Source organism: Perissodus microlepis, chromosome 20 (assembly GCF_051167445.1).
Source record: "Perissodus microlepis isolate ML-2025 ecotype Zambia chromosome 20, ASM5116744v1, whole genome shotgun sequence".
Lineage (NCBI taxonomy): Eukaryota > Metazoa > Chordata > Actinopteri > Cichliformes > Cichlidae > Perissodus > Perissodus microlepis.
Genome location: NC_140480.1, coordinates 20,543,995 through 20,552,187, shown reverse-complemented (window position 1 = coordinate 20,552,187; position 8,193 = coordinate 20,543,995).

Sequence of the window (8,193 nt, the reverse complement as noted above, 5' to 3'; positions counted from 1 at the left end):
GTGTGAAGAAGAATTTACATTTACATGAACAAATTGTAGTCTATTAAATAGATATGATACAAACCACTGCAGCTGTAATACCTACAGCGTGCTCTAATTGCTCTAATAGAATATTATGGTTGAGAGTATCGAACGCTGCACTGAGGTCTAGCAGGACAAGCACAGAGATGAGTCCAATGTCAGAGGCCTCAAGAAGAGCATTTGTAACTAAAGCTGTTTCTGTGCTGTGATGAGCTCTGAAACCTGACTGAAACTCTTCAAATAAGCCATTCCTCTGCAGATGATCTGTTAGCTGTTTGACAACTACTCTTTCAAGAATTTTTGATATGAAAGGAAGGTTGGAGAAGCCAGTTGAGTCTAATAACAGATTAAATGCCATGTTGAGAATGTCATTTTTAACATCTACATGGATGTTAAAACCTCCCACAATAATTAATTTATCTGAGCACTCATTCAAATACAAAGTCTGAGAAATCAGAAAGAAACTCTGTGTAAGGTCCAGGTGGACAAAAGATGATAACAAAAAAATCTGTTTTTGTGAGTTTTCTAGCTAGAGTGGACAAGCCTAAGCTCTGTCTTGGTCTTTGGTTGATTAATAGGCTGGTGTGGAAAATTGCTGCCACATTGCCCCTCAGATTGCACTTCGAAGATTCTGATAGTATAACTCAGGTGTGCTGATTCATTTAAGCTAACATAATCATCCTGCTGTAACCAGGTTTCTGTATGGCAGAGTAAAATGATTTGTTCATCACCATGATGTTTCTAACTAACACAACATCCTAGCACAACAAGAAATGAAAGAGAAAACATGATGATGAGGAAGACTTGAGTATAAAACAAGAAATACTTGTGGAACAATCACTCAAGGTTCATTGTGTTGTGTTCATCCTGTGTGTCCAGTTTATCTACAGCTTTATTTATTTTGGTTTATGCCTTAGGTGTGTCCAACGTTGTTCAGACTTGTTTTACCAAATGTTTGAACTCGTATACGTGTTTTAAACAAGTCATATGTACAGTTACCTCAGTGCTGGGCCTCACTGGGTATTTGTGTATTAACATAATTAGCAAATGCGATTTTACATTAACTTTTCCTATGAGTTTCGTATTTTTTTGAGAAACACACTTCACTGCACCAACATATGATGACTGTATATTGATCAACAGACATTGGCCTCCTTGTCTTAAGGAGAATCTGGACTCCTTTTTTCAAGTTGCTTGAAAACGTGTCACCTCTCATCCGAGAAGCTTCTTCAGTTATAAGAGTAATTCGTGGAGAGGCCCAGATTTAGGGTCATGGGCCCCCTATTTACCCTCTACCTAATCACATGAGCCAAGGTGTGAAAGCGGGTGTGGGTCCCAATCAGTCAGGGTTTTGGGTGAGCTCATTGTGAAACCTGGCCCCACCCTATCATGTGGTTTACTGAGGTCAAATGGTCCAGGATGTGAGTGGGTGTTAAGGCGTCTGGAAAGGGATCTCAAAACTGGTTTATAGATGACAGACAGTTGATGTTGTAAACCCCCGCCTCTGCTTAACCCTTTAAAACCAGTCGGAGCGGGCATGCTCCGTTTTGCATAACTATTTTTAAATCACTGTAGAACTGGTACCACGTAAGCTAGCGCAATATTTTTTTTGCATATGAAACCGGAGGAGTTGTACTTACATTTTATGCCATCAGCTTGTCCTAGGTCATGGTTTCCTTCCACATATAGCTTTGTAAAAATTGCATAAAAACCTCTTGCAGCAACAAAAACATAATTCCAGAAACACACTTTGCCGATCCGATCAGCTGTTCATAACACTTCCTATGTTGGAATAGACGTCAGCGCTATCTCGTGTCCGTCATTACCTGCCTGAAACCAGAAGTGATGTGAAAAATGTAGGTTTTTTTTTTTTTTTTTTACCTTCAGGGCCTTCTAAGCCTATGCTGGTGTTTTTAAAAGTTATATTTGACATTGTGCTTTTCTGTATCGTTTCTGGGATGCTTAGAACTCAAATTGCTCTGCTGGAAATAGTTTATTTTGATGCACATGCTGTTTTTTTTTGTAAACTTGGATTATAATATTTATTTTTCGTTTTTCCTGCAATATATAAAAATGAGTGTATTTCAAAAATAAAACTATGAAGACACTCAAAATAAATTTCCTGTTGTTGGAAACTATTTTGTGCAACTTTTTTGTATTTACAGTTTTGAGGGATAAACCTCTTAAATTTCTCTAACTAGAAATATATATGTAAAAAAACAAAAAAAAGGGGGGGGGGTAATTTTTTTGTAGTTTTTTGCACTTTTTTGCAATTTATGTAGTTACTATGGACTTAATGCATACATATTATTAAAATTTGGGCTATAACGGTTGCATCGATGTATAGCAACTTGCTCTCATACACAATATCAGCCTTAGTTTTTCTGTTTTTAACTAACTGTTAACTTTGATTAGTATTTTTTATCACTGGTTTGTGTGTATGTATCTAGTATAAGGCCCTTAACAAGCACCTGTGGCACTTTAATTTTTATGATTTATCATGTTGCTGTCCCATATGGAAAAGATATATATAAATCTTATAAAGTTTGAATCTGTCTTGTGTGAAACTTGTATGAAAAGCATACAAGAGTGAAAACAGATATAAGAACCCTTGAAAAATTATATAAATGAAACTTGTATGTTTTGGATACTTACTAAAACAAAATATGAAAGTAATGAGAAAGTGGCCACTTTCATGAGTAAATCATATAAGGCTTATATGATTCACTATATGAAGTAGGCCACATCTTATGCAAGTCTTTTATAAGTTTTTACTATTTCTTTTCCATATGGGGTAACACAAGAATTTCCCTTGCAGGAAATTCTATCGACTCCAGATCGAAATAAGCTTTAAGCTAACTCTGGTAGAATGCATCAATTGGGAACATTATGTTAATATTGTATATTTTATTTTCAAATAAAATCAATTAAATAAGTATTTAAACAGGGAAGTAGAGCGCTGGCAAAGCAGTTAAACATATTATATTCAGAGATTCTAACAGAAGCTAATCTGAATGTTTCATTCAATAGCATGTCATGTCAGCACCACACGCTTTACTGATCCAGCACCTGGCATTCACTAGCTTTGGCCAGTAGCTCATAAGTGAACTCCAGCCACAAAACATTGGAACTTATGAATTTTACAACAAAAAAATGTTACACAAACACAGGGGGTCTAATACATGTGTTTTAAAGATTCTTCTGAACTTTGTGACTGCAGTGCACCTGGTTTGCTAGTAAGTTGGAGCACAACCATCTAAATTGTGCCAACAGCTTCTGTGGCCGTCCTGTGACACTGTGCAGCCTTCGACACAGTTATTGTAATCTTTCCATTCTTACAAAGTTTACAAAGGTTTCAATCTTCTCTGAACCTCAGCTGTGGCAATGGAGCTAACAGCACATGGGCTTTATCTCTTTGAACAATAAGACTTATTACCCAAACTACTTACCCCAGTAGGGAACGCTGAAAAATCACACACAATGTGAATTGCTATAAGTGTCTATTATGTCTGATTGGTGACTGGGGTTTCATAATGAGAGCTTTTGCCACCCGGCTACATTAGGTTTTGCATTCTGGATGCTTTTTCCAACAGTAACCAGCAAGGATAAGTAGCAAAGTGAAATCTATGCAATTTTTAAAAAATATAGTATTTGTATCATATGTTCTTATGTTCTAGGAGCTGTTACTTAAAAATAACACACAAAGAGAAAATAAACTTTATTTTGAATTGATCAGAAACCAGCAGTAAACAAATCTAAAGAGGAAACAGCAGAAAGATTCTGTTATCCTTTGGCAAAATTTTCATCTAGAGGCCTGTTATATAATAAATAATTATTTTTCACACAATGAGCAAATCACAACAGCAGTAGCCTTTATCTAAACCTTTGAGCCAAGTTGAGCTATATAGTTTGATTATAGTGAAGATGTGTCATAAGTAGTTTATTCATCAAACTGCTTTACTTGGATGTGTTTTTGTTGAGAAATTTCAACAATGTCATCAAAAGAAATCCTTAAAATAGTGAGAAAAACACTTCCAGGGAGAGGGTCCTCAGTTCTCCAATCAGATTGTATCTGGTGGCATCATGCTTCACCGTGACTGGGTTATTATTGGAGTAAATGGACGACTGGAGCCTCTGCTCTAAGCGTCCCTTAGCGCCGTGAGCAGGTTCATATCGGAGTGAATTGAGAACCCACAGCGTTTCATACAGACATGGAAGGGTACCTTTTGCGTCAGTATGAGAAGTTTAAGGATGTGACAAATCATCGGTATTTTACATGTTGGGAGTGAGAACAGGTTTCAAAGAGAGCATGTCTAGTGAGCATAGTGAGTGAGAGAGCTGACTGAGGAAGAAATACTGAATACATTATGGGAATTCCCAAGCAGCCTACACCTATTGCAGCATAACTACAGGAGGATTCAGGGTCACCTGGTCCAGCCCTAACTATATGCTTTAGGCTTAAAACTTTCGTTTTTTTTAATCTTAAAAGTAGAGATAGTGTCTGTCTCCCAAATCCAAACTGGAAGCTGGTTCCACAGAAGAGGGGGCTGAAAACTGAAGGCTCTGCCTCCCATTCTACTTTTAAATACTCTAGGAACAACAAGTAGGCCTGCAGTGTGAGAGCAAAGTGCTCTAATAGGGTGATATGGTACTACAGGGTCATTAAGATAGATGGGGCCTGATTATTCAAGACCTTGTATGTGAGGAGCAGGATTTTGAATTCAGTTCTGGATTTAACGGAGAGCCAATGAAGGGAAGCCAAAACAGGAGAAATATGCTCTCTTGTTCTAGTCCCTGTCAGCACTCTTGCTGCAGCATTTTGAATTAATTGAAGGCCTTTCAGGGAGTTTTTAGGGCATCCTGATAATAATGAATTACAGTAGTCCAGCCTAAAAGTAATAAATGCATAAACTAGTTTTTCAGCATCACTCTGAGACAGGATATTTCTAATTTTAGAGATGTTGCGCAAATGGAAGAAAGCAGTCTTACATATTTGTTTAATATGTGCGTTGAAGGACATATCCTGGTCAAAAATGACTCCAAGGTTCCTCACAGCATTACTGGAGGCCAAAGTAATGCCATCCAGAGTAAGAATCTGGTTAGATACCATATTTCTAAGATTTTCAGGGCCGAGTACAATAACCTCAGTTTTATCTGAATTAAGAAGCAGAAAGTTAGCGGCCATCCAGGTCTTTATGTCTTTAAAACATTCCTGTAGTTTAAACAATTGGTGTGTTTTACCTGGCTTCATAGATGGATAAAGTTGTGTGTCATCTGCATAGCAATGAAAATGTATGCTATGCCTACTGATGATACTGCCTAAGGGAAGCATGTATAATGTAACAAGAACTGGTCTTAGCACTGAACCCTGTGGAACTCCATAATTAACCTTAGCGTGTGAAGAAGAATTTACATTTACATGAACAAATTGTAGTCTATTAAATAGATATGATACAAACCACTGCAGCTGTAATACCTACAGCGTGCTCTAATTGCTCTAATAGAATATTATGGTTGAGAGTATCGAACGCTGCACTGAGGTCTAGCAGGACAAGCACAGAGATGAGTCCAATGTCAGAGGCCTCAAGAAGAGCATTTGTAACTAAAGCTGTTTCTGTGCTGTGATGAGCTCTGAAACCTGACTGAAACTCTTCAAATAAGCCATTCCTCTGCAGATGATCTGTTAGCTGTTTGACAACTACTCTTTCAAGAATTTTTGATATGAAAGGAAGGTTGGAGAAGCCAGTTGAGTCTAATAACAGATTAAATGCCATGTTGAGAATGTCATTTTTAACATCTACATGGATGTTAAAACCTCCCACAATAATTAATTTATCTGAGCACTCATTCAAATACAAAGTCTGAGAAATCAGAAAGAAACTCTGTGTAAGGTCCAGGTGGACAAAAGATGATAACAAAAAAATCTGTTTTTGTGAGTTTTCTAGCTAGAGTGGACAAGCCTAAGCTCTGTCTTGGTCTTTGGTTGATTAATAGGCTGGTGTGGAAAATTGCTGCCACATTGCCCCTCAGATTGCACTTCGAAGATTCTGATAGTATAACTCAGGTGTGCTGATTCATTTAAGCTAACATAATCATCCTGCTGTAACCAGGTTTCTGTATGGCAGAGTAAAATGATTTGTTCATCACCATGATGTTTCTAACTAACACAACATCCTAGCACAACAAGAAATGAAAGAGAAAACATGATGATGAGGAAGACTTGAGTATAAAACAAGAAATACTTGTGGAACAATCACTCAAGGTTCATTGTGTTGTGTTCATCCTGTGTGTCCAGTTTATCTACAGCTTTATTTATTTTGGTTTATGCCTTAGGTGTGTCCAACGTTGTTCAGACTTGTTTTACCAAATGTTTGAACTCGTATACGTGTTTTAAACAAGTCATATGTACAGTTACCTCAGTGCTGGGCCTCACTGGGTATTTGTGTATTAACATAATTAGCAAATGCGATTTTACATTAACTTTTCCTATGAGTTTCGTATTTTTTTGAGAAACACACTTCACTGCACCAACATATGATGACTGTATATTGATCAACAGACATTGGCCTCCTTGTCTTAAGGAGAATCTGGACTCCTTTTTTCAAGTTGCTTGAAAACGTGTCACCTCTCATCCGAGAAGCTTCTTCAGTTATAAGAGTAATTCGTGGAGAGGCCCAGATTTAGGGTCATGGGCCCCCTATTTACCCTCTACCTAATCACATGAGCCAAGGTGTGAAAGCGGGTGTGGGTCCCAATCAGTCAGGGTTTTGGGTGAGCTCATTGTGAAACCTGGCCCCACCCTATCATGTGGTTTACTGAGGTCAAATGGTCCAGGATGTGAGTGGGTGTTAAGGCGTCTGGAAAGGGATCTCAAAACTGGTTTATAGATGACAGACAGTTGATGTTGTAAACCCCCGCCTCTGCTTAACCCTTTAAAACCAGTCGGAGCGGGCATGCTCCGTTTTGCATAACTATTTTTAAATCACTGTAGAACTGGTACCACGTAAGCTAGCGCAATATTTTTTTTGCATATGAAACCGGAGGAGTTGTACTTACATTTTATGCCATCAGCTTGTCCTAGGTCATGGTTTCCTTCCACATATAGCTTTGTAAAAATTGCATAAAAACCTCTTGCAGCAACAAAAACATAATTCCAGAAACACACTTTGCCGATCCGATCAGCTGTTCATAACACTTCCTATGTTGGAATAGACGTCAGCGCTATCTCGTGTCCGTCATTACCTGCCTGAAACCAGAAGTGATGTGAAAAATGTAGGTTTTTTTTTTTTTTTTTTACCTTCAGGGCCTTCTAAGCCTATGCTGGTGTTTTTAAAAGTTATATTTGACATTGTGCTTTTCTGTATCGTTTCTGGGATGCTTAGAACTCAAATTGCTCTGCTGGAAATAGTTTATTTTGATGCACATGCTGTTTTTTTTTGTAAACTTGGATTATAATATTTATTTTTCGTTTTTCCTGCAATATATAAAAATGAGTGTATTTCAAAAATAAAACTATGAAGACACTCAAAATAAATTTCCTGTTGTTGGAAACTATTTTGTGCAACTTTTTTGTATTTACAGTTTTGAGGGATAAACCTCTTAAATTTCTCTAACTAGAAATATATATGTAAAAAAACAAAAAAAAGGGGGGGGGGTAATTTTTTTGTAGTTTTTTGCACTTTTTTGCAATTTATGTAGTTACTATGGACTTAATGCATACATATTATTAAAATTTGGGCTATAACGGTTGCATCGATGTATAGCAACTTGCTCTCATACACAATATCAGCCTTAGTTTTTCTGTTTTTAACTAACTGTTAACTTTGATTAGTATTTTTTATCACTGGTTTGTGTGTATGTATCTAGTATAAGGCCCTTAACAAGCACCTGTGGCACTTTAATTTTTATGATTTATCATGTTGCTGTCCCATATGGAAAAGATATATATAAATCTTATAAAGTTTGAATCTGTCTTGTGTGAAACTTGTATGAAAAGCATACAAGAGTGAAAACAGATATAAGAACCCTTGAAAAATTATATAAATGAAACTTGTATGTTTTGGATACTTACTAAAACAAAATATGAAAGTAATGAGAAAGTGGCCACTTTCATGAGTAAATCATATAAGGCTTATATGATTCACTATATGAAGTAGGCCACATCTTATGCAA